General features: G+C 37.7%; 1 pseudogene; it reads left to right on the top strand.

The window, feature by feature from the left end:
- Positions 1 to 2,558: 2,558 nt before the first annotated feature.
- Positions 2,559 to 3,455, top strand: LOC111536358 (annotated as a pseudogene).
- Positions 3,456 to 14,270: the final 10,815 nt, after the last annotated feature.

The following is a 14,270-nucleotide window of genomic DNA, read 5'->3' as shown; positions in this document are numbered from 1 at the left end:
TTTTCACATCTTGAGCTGGGAAGTTTTATACTGCTGTTGACACTAAGTCTTCCCTAAGACTCACAACACCAAGTCCTCACTTAATGTCATTGATCAGTTCTTGGAAACTAACTTTAAGCGAAATGACATAAAGCAGATTTTCAAATAACATAATTTCCTTCAACATCATTTTCTTGTAATGTTGCTTTTAAAAATTTGTTTTGTTATACATCATTTCACTTGAAGTCAGTTTCCAAGAACCTATTGAAAATGTTAAGTGAGAACTTGCTACACTTTACTTATCTTCTTTCCGTCTTTGTTTCTTCCCCACCTCGTTATACCCATTCCCACCCCGGCCCACTGTCCTTACAGTTGTTTGGGGCCCTGGCCTGTGATTGTTAAAAGTGTGGCTAAGGGCCTTCTAGGTCTACACTCAGTGATACTGTACATGTAGGCATCTGATAGCCCCCTAATGGCCCAATAACATCAGGAGTATCCTTTTCAATTAGAAAATTTAAGGCATCATTAAACAAACAAAAAACTTGATGTGGACATGTTAATACAAAGAACATGATTACAAGCAGGATTTTCCAAATTTCTAGTGAATCTACTTTGCTTGCTTCCGATGCATCTATAATATAGCATGATCAGTATTTTTAGTATGAATTACAACTTAAATATATGTCATTTTCAAGTAGATGCAGATCATGTTTGTTAGGGGAGGAATAAATGATGACAAATGGAATTGGACCATAGCATTTCCTGAATCCAGACTATTGAAATCTGCTCTAAAGTGTTAAGAATTAGGTGGTACAAATGTATTCCCTCTTGAAAAGCTTTTGTTGTATAATTTCTATGTGGTGAAAAAAAAGAAGGATAGATGACAGCTAATATATTTTTGTAAATGAAAACAGCATCTAGAGTCTGCCTGAGGAGAAATTGTCTATGAAGATCATATTTCTGAATAAAAACAGGATTTCCTTTGTGGTTTAATTCAATGAGCAATTATGGTAAAACATCATTAACTCAGATATACTCATTTTCAATATGTGATCTTTTGGACACAGTGGACAGAAGGTTACTTTTGTCTAGAAAATTGCTTCTTCATTTTTCTTAAAGATAATTCTTATCACTGCAATTTGTTTGGCCATTATCCATAACTTTGTCTTATTAGGTCCCCATCCTTCTTTGTCCTGTTATGCTTGTCACCATCCCAGCTACCCACACTTCCCTGCAGTTCATCTGTGGCTCATGTTCTGATCCTGATCTCACAAAGCAGAAATCCCATGAATTAACTGGGTAATTATCCTTTACCTGTGCATAGCACTTCGCACTTCATAAAAAATTTTATTTTTGTATTTCACTTAATCTTCATAAAAGACTATTTTTCTCCCATTTTACAGATATGAATATTGAGGTTCAATGTAGCAGTCATTAATACTGTTCACCACATGTTTCTATTTCTCCTCTTCCTATACAGATGCTAAGATGGCATTTCCTGGCTTCTTTTTGGTTTTGTGGAGCCAGATGACTGATAACAATGAGTGGTTAGTGGCAGTAACATGTACCACTTCTGGGCAGAGCAATTAATTGTCAATATCATACCCTCCAGAGCTCTCTTTTCTGTTTGCCGTAGGGACTGCCAATGTTTGCTATAGTAGCTGCTAAGTGATTACAATGGGCATGGAACATGAACTATGCTGGTATTTCCAAAAATGTCTTTGAGCTAAAAGAGTTAATTTTCTGTACCACTGTTTGTCCAAGTCGCTAAATATTAAGGTGCACTGTGAATCTGCAGGAACAAATAGTATGCAAAATTTTCCAAAATTATTTTATCAGAAAAAAATGCTATCTTTTCTTGTATAAGAACTTGCAGCATTAGCATTCTGCAGAATACACTTCGGGAAGACTTGTATTAGACCCTCCTTCTGCTTCTGTTCATGCATGTTCCTTCATCTTCCTCAGGTTAAAGGCCTTGGTTAGAGATGTGGTTAGGGAAGTTTGGTGGAGGTCTAGAGGGAAATTAGAATTAGATTGAAGATCACTTACCAGCAAGATCAGCATGAGCTAGGCAGAGGGTGGTGGCCATTGAGAGTATCTAAAGAAGCAAGTCCAAGGCGAGCTGTGGGTCCAAGCCCAGTGTGAATAGTGAAGATGAAAAAAAGGGCAGTTGCCTAGAGAAAGGGACAGTCAAATGAGCCTCCAAAGGACATGGATGGTGGAAGAATCCATATATGAGACAGACTGCTGACCAGGAAGTGAGCATGGGAAAGGCAGAGATACAGCCTTACTAACGGCTACTATAACAATTATTAAATCTTACAGAGAACTCACTAAGTGCTAGGTACTTTGGTTAGCACTGTTTACATTTTTCTCACTTAATCCTGCAGGCATTATTAGTATCCCCACTTCATAGGTGAGGGACTTACACAGTGTCCCACAAACATTAAGAAAGCAAGTTGGGATTTGCATCCATATCAGCTCAATTTCAAACACCATGTTTGTAGCCACTATTCTCTACTGCCTCTTTATAGCTCATGAAGCCCAGCTCTTAAGAAATACTTTCTGCGTGTAGCTGCAACACTAGAAAGATGGCAGAGGAAGAGCAAAGAAATATCCCTTTGGTTCCAGAAAATCTCCTGAAAAAGAGGAAGACTTATCAAGCCCTCAAAGCCACCCAGGCAAAGCAGGCACTTTTGGCAAAGTAGGAGCAGAGGAAAGGAAAAGGGCTTAGGTTTAAGCCACTGGAATAATTCCTACATGATTCCTGGTGGCAGAAATGTGACAAGGTGCATGTCAGACAACTAGAAGTGAAACCTCATGACTTGGAATTGCCAGATAAATATTCCTTGGCCTTTGTTGTACACATTGAAAGGATTGATGGCATGAGATTACTGGTGCAGATCATTGCAAGACTTCACTTAAAGAAAATTTTTAGTGGTGTGTTTGTAAAAATCAACCCCCAGAACCTAAAAATGATGCGTATAGTGGAAACGTATGTGACCTGGGGATTTCCAAATCTGAAGTCTGTCCGGGAACTCATTTTGAAACATGGACAATCCGTGGTCAAGAATAAGACCATCCCTCTGACAGACAACACAGTGATTGAGGAGCACCTGGGGAAGGTTGGTGTCATTTGCTTGGAAGACCTCATTTTTGAATTTGCCTTCCCAGGGAAGCATTTCCAGGAGATTTTATGGTTCTTGTGCCCTTTCCACCTCTCAGTGGCCCGTCATGCTATCAAAAATAGAGTGGGCTTTCTCAAGGAGATGGGCACACCTGGCTATCGGGGTGAATGCATCAATCAGCTCATCCACCAGCTGAACTAGACCCAGGTGCCAAACTGCAGTAAATTTTTATCAATGAGGTGGAAGCATGTGTTTTTGTTTTTTGGGAATTTTTATCAAGTATCTTCAGAGAAGATTATTTCCTGCTTTATCTTCAAAAACTGGAAAGGAGGGGTCAAAGAAAAAACAGTAGCTTATGTTCATGGCAAGCACCTCTCATCACGGCCCAGTTCCAAGGAAAAATTCCCAGCGTTTTCTACATTGTGGCTGCCGCCTCGTCTGAAATCAGCACATTCCATGGAGGAAGGAGTCCTGCTTTGTTGCATCTCCTATCCTAGGGTTTAATGTTGGTAAATGAGTAGCTCAAGCATTTGTATAAGGCTTCCTAAGACTCCTGCAGCAGTCAACCAAGCCCAGGGACATAATTGAATCTGGAGATTCCCGGGGCCTTGTTTTGAAAAAGACTTGAAATACACATAGGAAGAAAGGCACAAAAACAAATATTTACTTGTCTCTGAAAAAAAAGAAAGAAGAAAGGAAGGAAGAAAGAGAAAGAAAGAAAGAAAGAAAGAAAGAAAGAAAGAAAGAAAGAAAGAAAGAAAGGGAAAGAAAGTAGAAAGAAAGAAGAAAGAAAAATACTTTCTCTAGATTTTTCTCTTTACTAGCCTAATTAGTGACGTTTGAGTGTATTTGCAATGAAGAAACTAGAGCAGGAGACCTGTGGGATATAACTTTAGGGGACTTCCATGTTTGTATAACCAGGTATTCTAGCTCTTTTCTCAAAAGTCAATCTAGTAGATAAATCATCTTCCAAAATTGTCATAGTCAGTAAACAAAAGACTTTCAAAACACCTTAATAACTACAATCACTTTCTAATATAAGGCAACATCATTTTGATCTCAAAAAGAAACTGTTGTGTTTTGTGACAGAAGGAGAAACTGGATACAGACTGATCTCTCTTATATAGATAACTGGAGAAATCCATCTGAAACTGTTAAGCCTCTAAAAGAAGATGACTTCTAATTCAGAAAGTTTATTTTTTTCTTACACTGCTCAAATATTGGATTTAGATCATTTCATTTTCTCCCCTGTTTAGTTTCTGTGATTAGGTCCACTGAGTTTAAAAGATACGAGTCATAAACTATGAAACACAAAGACCTCTGATTCATCTAGAATTTGTTGAGTAGATGAGTCAGTATATTGATTAACTTTAGTGGCTACTGACACTTTTCCCTTCCATTACTAGTCATTCAGACACAGAATGGGTGGTGAGATACTTTTTCATACTTCTTTATCATCAGACTTTGTTTTCTGTGGTTTGTTAGCTTTTTTTTCTTGGTTATCTATACAGAGATGAAAACTAAGCTATTAACAAAGGCATTGATTGCATCAATGAGTTGAATCACTTGGTCTTTAATTATGAACTACTTGGAGACTGTTAAAAATTCATGCAGTCTTGTATTCATAATGGTACAGGTTTAAAAGTCATTAAGAAACAGCATGACTAGCTTAGATAATTAATATTTGGCTTGAAAAATAAAAACATTGCAATTATGAACAGCACGACCCATGGTCAATTATCTATCACATTTTTCCCAAGTAAATTCTAAAATCCAAATGAATTTATTATGAAATTAGCCATTCATTCATTCATTCCACAAACATTTATTATTTTTAACTACTGGGTGTCAGGAACTCTGCCAGAAACTGTCAAGGATCAGAGATGAAGAAAATCCCATTCCTACCCTCAAAGAGCTTATAATCTAACAAAGGAGTTAATACCTGTGTACACAAAATGCCCTTTAATACAAGATACATGTAGAAAATGATCAAAGAAGCATCAAAGTAATTAAAGAAGAGACATACTTTCAATGGTGGAATATAGGAAAAGCATCATAGTACAAAGAGTTCTGAAAAGTAACAGAGAAGGCATGATCAGAAAGTAAAATGTCATGAAAGATAAGGTATATTCAGGGACTGAAACTAAGTTACTTTAACAACTACAAATGCATAACATAGGGTACTGCCTCTCGAACTCTATCATTTGTAAGAATCACTTGAAGATCTTGTTAAAATGCAGAGTATTTTTTGGTAGGTCTGTAGTGGGTTGTGAGATTCTTCATTTTTAGCTAGCTCCCAAGTACTGCCCATTCTGTTGGTCCATGGACCACATTTTGAGTGCCAAGGTCCTAGGGCACTGTACTAGAAGTCAAAGACTGAAGAGTGCTCACAGTCAACAGTGTAATACAGACAATAAGGGCAACAGGATCTTATAGGAAGCTGAGGTCAGTAAGCACTGGAGTGGTTATAAAATGTTTCTTAGAAGAAGTAGAGCTAGAACTAAGATGTGAAAGTAGAGAGGACTCAGTTTAACATGTTGGAGAGGCAGAGATTGTAGGTAGGTAAAATATGGTGAGCGAATATGCAGAGGAATGCATATAATCTGTCCAGGCAATAATAAGCAGACCAGTCTGGCTAGAGTGGAAGCTTTTTGGAGAGGATTAGTGGGTTATAATGCTGGAAGTATAAGGTTTAGACCAGATCATGGAGGTCCTTGAGGGTCAGACTAAGATGCTTCAAAATCAGCTTGAATGCTTGGCATGATGGAGATAAAATACTGAAAAGTCAACAAAAACAACAACAAAAATACCCGCAAAAGTACCATCCTGTTACTAAGCCATGTACCCATAGCACTGGACCTCCCTGAAAGGTACACTTTAAAATTTTTGTGCAGAGCTGCCATATGGGTATCTGGCAAGGAGGGCTGGTAAAATGAGTGTTTCACCAGTTGTAGCTTCCATGGAGACTGTATTTACTAATGTGTAGTACTACTGTATACCAGGAGGAAACATAAAGAGTCAGAGATACTTAAAAAGCTAAAGATTAAGGGGATGGTCAGCTGGAAAACTGAGATTTGGAAGGCAATCATTTCAGCATTGGAGGATGGTAAAATTGCCCAGGGACGAAGTCTAGAGCAAACGTTCTTAACATTTTCTGCAGGGTCCTGGACTCCTTTGAAATTCAATTAAATTATGGCCCCTTTTACCCAAATGCATAAACAGATGCACACACAAATACAATCTGGCATAAACTTACCAAGGTTTCCTGGAACCCTCAGAAACTTTTCCATTTCTTCCTAAGATTAGAAACCTTGCTTCTAAAGAGGAAAAAAAAAGGTGAAGGACAAAGCCTTGGAAGAGGAAGCAGTGAAGAAAAACAAGGAGCCCTTAGGTAAGAGGAGAAACCATATATTTCTATACAAGATTGCCTGAGCCAAGGAAAAAGAGTTTCTAGAAGGAAATGTCAACATTATGATAGGTCATAGTTCAATGAGGAAGAGTATGTTGGATCCAACCATGTTGGATCATGGTTGATTGCAAAAGAGAATGGTGAGTAGCATGCTGAGAGTATAAACCCTAAGTTCAGGAGTAAATAGACAATGAGGAAGTGGAGTTGGAAAGAAAGAGGATTATAAAAAGAGAGATGGTAGAAAAAATAAATAAGGCAGAGAGGAATTTTAGCATGAATGAGAAAAATTTGAGGAAACTTGTGTCAGTAAATTAAGGTGTGATGTTGTCATCTTACGAGGGTTTGTAGAGTTGGAAGCTTGATGAAATGTTTGAATTGGCTGTCATAAACATAGAGAGTCCAGAGGGGATGAAATAAAGATCTGCAATCAGTATTTGATATATTACTAATGATGAAATATATGAAGCTTTTGAGCTTACAATGTTTCTCTCTGCCATCGTTCCCCAAGGATTGGCCATTTATATCTGCCATGGTCAATTGCAGGGCTAAATTCTTGAGGCAAAATGCTGGGCATATATGTGTCAAGTCATAATCTTCTCATGTTACTGAAAAGCTGTTTTCTGTAAACAACTTTCCAAGAGTTGTTACTTCACCCATCAAATGAAATTCCTCCCGTGAAGAGGCAGTGTTACCTGTATAGATCCACTGGACAGGCAGCCATTGACAGTGAAATAAATTAAAAATTTCATTGAAATTACTGTACACACATGCATATGGGGAATAATTTCATATTAAAATATAAAGGTAAATCATGAATATCAGATAGCCAATCAGCAAGATTTGAAATATATAACAGTTATTATCATACTCCCCAGAGTAGTGATAGTCCAATTTGGAACATTTGAATACAGGAAAATTGTAGTTTCCTCTGCTTCCTGGCAAAGGTCTAAAGGTCTTGAGAGGGAAGTTATGTGGATGAAAAAGAATAAAGACTGATCCAGGGGAGCATGGCGAGGCACAAGCACATTTTGAAGGCAAAATATGTTGCTTGTGCCTGACAACATTGTGAATGGGTTTGTTAGATGGATCGAAATGTGCCAACTATCTACGAAGTAGGTAGTACCAAAATCATCTGATTCACTTTTATGAGGTCTGATATATGGCACCCATTGAGATTACAGGCGTGAAGTACCTAAGACAGGGCCTGGTATGAACAGTAGCTTCTCAGAGAGGGCAGTTTCCCCTTTCTCCTTTTGAATTGGTGATTGCAGGAAGGAAGTGTTGCTGTTTTGATAATGGCACTGAATCTAGCCTTAGCAATTAAGGCTTCTACCCATGGCAAAACTTACATTTAATTTTAATTCATAAATAGTTAGATTTTTGTGCCTCCACATGAATTTTGTCGACATTTGTCCACATTACAAAAACGCAACACCAGATGATACATTTTGGCACTGCATTTAATCTCCATTTGAAAGACAGAGAATTGTAATGGGGAGTTGGCAGAGGTGTGTATCTGCATTTGTAGCTGGTTGTAGCATTTTTCTTCTCTTTGAAGCTCCAAAAAGTCATCACTTTTCATAAGCTGCAAGATAATGGCTGGACTCTCTGAGATGTCAATATTTTACCATTGTCAATTCATCCAGAAGCTGAGAACACACTAATCAGTCATCTATGGCATTCTTACAAAATAACCAAACTAGGGAGCTATAAAATATAGGGTCACAGCCTACTAGCCACTCAGTTGTTATGTATAATGTACAAGCAACATCATCTCCATTGAAAAACATTTTCTAAAAACCTAATTGCCCTTCTGGGGTTATTCTAAGAAAAGAAGGGCATAGAACCCAAGCCTTTGAAGAGGAGGACATGAACTCTGAACCCTCAGAAGTCACAAATGTCACACAGTGACAGTGGAGCAAACCTATGGAGAGCAGGAGAAACATGCTCAGCCATGCATGACTGTCCAGTCAAGCATATGGCAAGAGCAATTTTCCCATTTGACATATTCCCTCCTTTTGGGCATCTCACAATCAATCAACCACTATTTTTGAGGGCCTACTATGTGCAGGGACTTATGCTTGTATCTGTGGTGATCTACCAAACTGGCTGGATTCAGAAAGGACACCACAGAGGTCTTTGCTATAACTTCTCCTCCTTTCACCAGGATTTCCAAGGTTTCTGAATATTCAAGTATAGTTATGGGGGCAAGCTTAGTGTTTTCTTTAATTGAAATACAAACATATAAGGGAAGCAGAATCTTGTCATTAAAAATTGAATATTAATATTAAAACATTTTGTCTAGAACTAACTTTTGTGTGGAGCAAATTTTTGTTCTGAGGGCAAACTCCATGATACAGAATTTGAAGAGGAAGTTGGGAACTAACTTATCTGTGCTTGAAAAGTGCAGCAGAATACCAATTATGAAGAATTAGCTGCTATCCCCCTTCAACAAAAGGGACACATATTGTACTGCATTCCCATTCTGTTCTTTTCATTGACATGGGGAAAGGATACTACAACAGAAATGAAAAGGAAATGAGAGCCAAATTCATGGCTTGTGAATTTCAAATGCTGAGATCTAGAATCTCTAAGCATGTGACCAGCCTGAATCAGCCTCTGCACCCACTTCCTTGGTATATACTCTCTGAGGGGCAATGTAGTATCTTCATCAAAGTATGACCATCGCAGACAGGCTGTATGAGTGAAAATCCCAACTCCACCACACACTAGCTATGTGACCTTGGGAAAGGCCCTTAACTTCTTGGTGCCTCAGTTATTCCACCTGCAAAAATATGCCAAAAGTAGTACCTTCCTCACTGGCACTATGCTTCCTGTACAGCCTGTATAACTATGAGCCAAATAAACCTCTTTTCTTCATAAATTAGGCAGCCTCAGGTACTCCTTTACAGCAACACAAATGGACTAACAGGGGAAGGGTTGGATTACAGGAACTGTAGGCAGGTTCTAGGGTTTCAAGAACAGATGTGACTTGTACCACACTTTGCAGGTAGTGGACTAGGCAGTAGTGAGCCTCAAAGACATCTATCTTGCACCCAACATGGCTGAGGAGCAATAGATTTGAAATGGATGAGGATGTCCCTAGGTTGAAGATACCCAGGTAGCCTCTCAGCCTCTGTCAATCCCAGAGCAGCAAGAAAGAGGAGCTGGATGGTTTCCCATACACCAGAGATGGAGTCCAGGACTGAGAAAACCAGAATGGGGAGAGGGTCAATAGTGGAGAGTGAGGGTCAAAACAGTGACAACTTGTGTGGGTGTGCTATGGTTTGTATGTTTTTCACCTCCAAAACTCATGTTGAAATGTAATTGTCATTGAAACAGTATTATGAGGTAGGACCATTAAGAGGTTATTAGTCTATGATGGCCCCATCCTTATGTATGGGATTAGTGCTGTTACACAAGGGCAAGTTCCGTTCCTTTCTTGTCTCTTCTTCTGCCTTCTACCATGTGAGGATGCAGCAAGAAGGCCCTCACCAGATCAGATGTCAGCACCTTGACCTTTGACTTCCAAGCCTCCGTAACTGTGAGAGAATACATTTCTGTTCTTTATAAATTACTCTCCCTCAGATATTCTGTTGTAACAAAATAAAACATAAGGCAGGGTGCCAACATGAGAAGATGGAGCCTGCTGACGACCAGTACACTTGACCCTGGAACTCCAGAGGTAAGTGGAAAGAGAGAGCCCCTGACCTGACTGAGATGATATGTCTTCCATCTAGCAAAGTGGAGACCAGTAAAAAAGGAATTAAATTGATTTATCAAAAAAGAAGTCACAAATTTTACATACTCGTATTTAATGCCTGAGATTCATGCCAAGGACTCATGTTTAGTTTTTTTCTAATAGTCACAACTATACTATGTACTAGTTAATATTATCCTCACTTTATAGGTGAGGAGTGTGAAGCTGAGGAAGGCTAAGCAATTTATCTAAGGTCACGACAAGTCTAGCAAGTGACAGAGCTAGAATTCCAACCAGGTCTCTGGATCTAAAAGCCATGCCTGATCTTCCTACTCTGGCACTCTGCTTCTCGAGAGCTTGGAGGGACTATGCAAGTCTAGATCTCAATAAAGCAGGACTAAGATGGTCTCTATCAAACGACATAAAGCATACTTTATATCTTCTCCTGAACCTCCTTCTTTGCCCACAACTTGAGCAGGTCTATTCCATGTGCCAAAATGAAACTCCCAGCCAGGGTAAACACCTCAGCCTTGCCATACTTCTGTCTCACCTTTAACTTGTGCCTTCTTGAATCTATCTTCTACTGATAATTTTCCATATTAAACCACATAAAAATGATAGCTCTCCAATTAATGTAAAGGATCTAGGATTGAACAGAAGAAATACTAAGCTAATACACAGATTTAGAATCAAAAGAAATCTAGTTCCAATGTCAACTCTGATAATAAGAGACCATGCTAAAATAAACCATAGGAGGTACAGTGCAAGTATTGGAGGGCATGACTACATTGGTTTTTATTTTACTTTTTTTGATAATAAAAAGGCACCTGGTAGAGAACCAATATTGGAGTCAAATTTACCTTATTTTCATGAATCTTTACACAACTATCTAAGCCACAGAACTTAAACACTTTATAGAAGCACAAATGAGGTGCTTTTATTTGTAAAAACCTCTCCTACTTATGCAAAGAATATTGAATCTTATTTCCTTTCTATGTTTGGAATTCTGGCTAAGCTTATTTAAATCTTTACCGACTTACCTTTAAGCAGTATCTGATTTGAATGCTTCCATTACCTAATGCTAATATTACATTTTTCTTGATGCTTTTGGTTTTGCCTTGCTTCTTAGTCGGGTATGTCATTTTTAGAAATAGATGATCATAGTCAAAATAATGCAACAAGGGGTAAATATACACAGAGAAATGTTATTTTGCATTTTCTATAGATGACAAGACTATCCCAGGTATGCATGCACAGGACTAAGCAGGCATAATTTTTCACCTTTTGAATATAGTATAATAGAGTCAATGCCTGATTATCAATATGTACTGTATTTTTTTTTGTGTGTGAATTGTTGGCATGAATTTTAATGCCTCTATCAGCTTCCCACAACTCCATGCAACATTCTTCCAAATCAACTTCCCCCATTGACTGGAATTATTTACATTCTCATTTGCTGAAAATACTGACTTATAAAACACAATTAGGAAAGTAGGCTTAATTAAGACAACGTATTCTAAGCTAAGATAGAGAACACTTCCAAAGCCAAACAGAAATGACTTTGGATTTTTTGGACTTCTTGAGTTATCTGTACTACAATGCCCCTCTCTTTTATGGGTTATTGAGAGTTGGCTGTAGTTTCCATTTGGTGTTAAATCATGAACATATGAGTAGATATAAGCCAAGAAGCATGTACATCATCCATATGGAGCTGTTACGGAAAATACCCTGCTGATGCTGAAACAGTGAAAATAAGAAGCCAATCTTGCTGGAACAGTGAAAATAAATGTGAAGATTGTGAAGATAAAAGACCAGAGTATAGAAAAGTTGACCTTAAATTTCTTTTGTTTTTTCCTATGCTACTCATTGTTCTATTTTTCAAATAGAAATTGCTGTTGAATACAGAGAGTTGCATATAATTCACGAAAAGTTGCATTCTAGAAGGCAGAACAAGAGAGCTTTTCAGCATAAGTGCACATATTTGTATCTCTCAGAATAATTAGTCGTAGTGAACCAAGCAAACTATGTTTTTACCATGGTGAACATTGCAAACCATTATTCAGTTATCTTGAAAACTTCAACTGCCCTTTTCAGACACTTTTTAAAAATAGAATAGTGAATCTGTGTATTTGAGAAAAATACAGATAAGAAGATGCTATGTATTGTCCAAGTAACTTATTAAGTCTTAAAATAATTTTTCTTGGAGACTAAGCGTCATATTTTGTAAAATTATACAGACTTAAAATGCAATAAGGTCATGTTTATCCTAGAGAAATTTGAAAACTGACATTGGTTTTAAACTTTGGTCAAATTTATTCTTGCTTTTTGACTGGGTCATTTTAGTAGTTCATTTAACAATCATTCTAAGTAAAGTACAGTATTCATTGTATTATTGAGGAGAATAAAGAAGAAAATCGAACAGTGAAATCTGTTTTTTTTTTTTTTGTTCTATCATGGTTTTATTTGACTTTATGTGGCTACATGGCTGAAATATCAAGGTTGGGTTATTTTTTGCATTATCTGTTTATCTTTGTTGTAGGTAAATAGCGTTAGGATTTTGCTGTTGGCAAATCACCTCTTGCTTTTGATCATGATACAAGTTAACTCTCTAGTTTATGTCCAACTAGAAAAAAAAAATGGAAACTAGCATAAGAATGGCAAATGCCTTATTTATTGACAGAAACAGTGGACCAAGACATTTGAAATCAGTTAATTCTTCTGAAATAGTGGTCCCAGGTGGATCCAGATTTGAGACTTCAGTTCTATTTAGCACAACAGGGATATAAACTAGTCAGAAATATATTATTTCAGAAACCTGAACCACAAAGTAGTCCAGGAAACAGCCTGAAAAGGTGGAAAGAGCAATGGATGAGGACTCAGGAAACCTAAGGTCAAGCCCTACTGCTTTCACTAAGAAACAGGGAGACTTTGGACAAGTCATTTTCCCTCTCTGAGCCTATAATTCTCATCCACAAAGTAAGAACAATAATAAGTCTTCTGTTTTCTTGGGAGGATCAAATGAAAGTTTTGCAAACAATAAAATGCCAGAGCTTTGTACTGGATTCTCAGTATTGAGAAAAACTTTCGCTATTCTCCTATAAGAATGAAGGAACTATTGATTGTTTATCTTTATGTCATGTGTAATATATACTTTGTTGTTGTTTAATAACTATAAAATGTTCCTATTCCACTAGGATGCCAGCTGGTATAGTTTACACTGAAGTAAAAACAGATAAATAAGGAGATGAATCATATCAGAATGAATAGTGGAAGCATTCATAGTTGTTATATGTTAATGGTTATGCCCAAATCAGTTTCCATACCCAAGATTTCCATTAGGAATTTATGAAAATTGGTTTGATGTCTTTGAGCTTCTAAATTCTATTTGGATGGCTTGTTGTTCCCTAATCGTAATTCCCTAATTTTGAAAGCCTATAAGCCATCAACAGTCTTTAAAATTCATTGCCTAGAATATGCAGAGTGCACGCTGGGTATTCTCAAGTGGTGGCACTCAAAAAGGAACCAGGTCATTTTCTGTACTCATTTTTTTTCAGTGACATTATCAGTCTCTTAATCACTCAGGTCAGACAATGTCACCATCTCTAAGCACTGAGCAAGCAACAGAGCATTATAGTTATGTAGGCTGTGCCTTGCTTGCATACTCCCTACACTTCCGCTGAGTACCCCACACCATCTTTCCAAATACTCACGCAAGTAGGGCTTTGCATCCCTTCCTTGAGCCAGAGGGCGTAAGTACAACAGAATGGTCAGAATGAGAAAAATTTTGAACTCCATATTTCAGTTATAGTAAGTAGTCTTAAAGTGTCAATGACAATTATTGTCATTTAGAAAGCATTTGGACTACAAGTATTCTTGGATGTCTTTCCTAGAACTGCTAGTGGCACCACCTATTTTGGAAACATTGGCATGCACATTGTTGGCTGGAAAATTCAACAGCCGTTTCCAACTCTCTTCTCCCTGCTTCCTACAGATGTTGGAAGGCTAGGTACGTACAGCTAGGTTTGGCCAGAACTTGTTTGAGACTTGGGGAAAT

Source organism: Piliocolobus tephrosceles, chromosome 12 (genome assembly GCF_002776525.5).
Source record: "Piliocolobus tephrosceles isolate RC106 chromosome 12, ASM277652v3, whole genome shotgun sequence".
Taxonomy (NCBI): Eukaryota; Metazoa; Chordata; class Mammalia; order Primates; family Cercopithecidae; genus Piliocolobus; species Piliocolobus tephrosceles.
The sequence above is the reverse complement of the archived record's forward strand: the minus strand, read 5'-3'. Positions and strand labels throughout refer to the sequence as shown.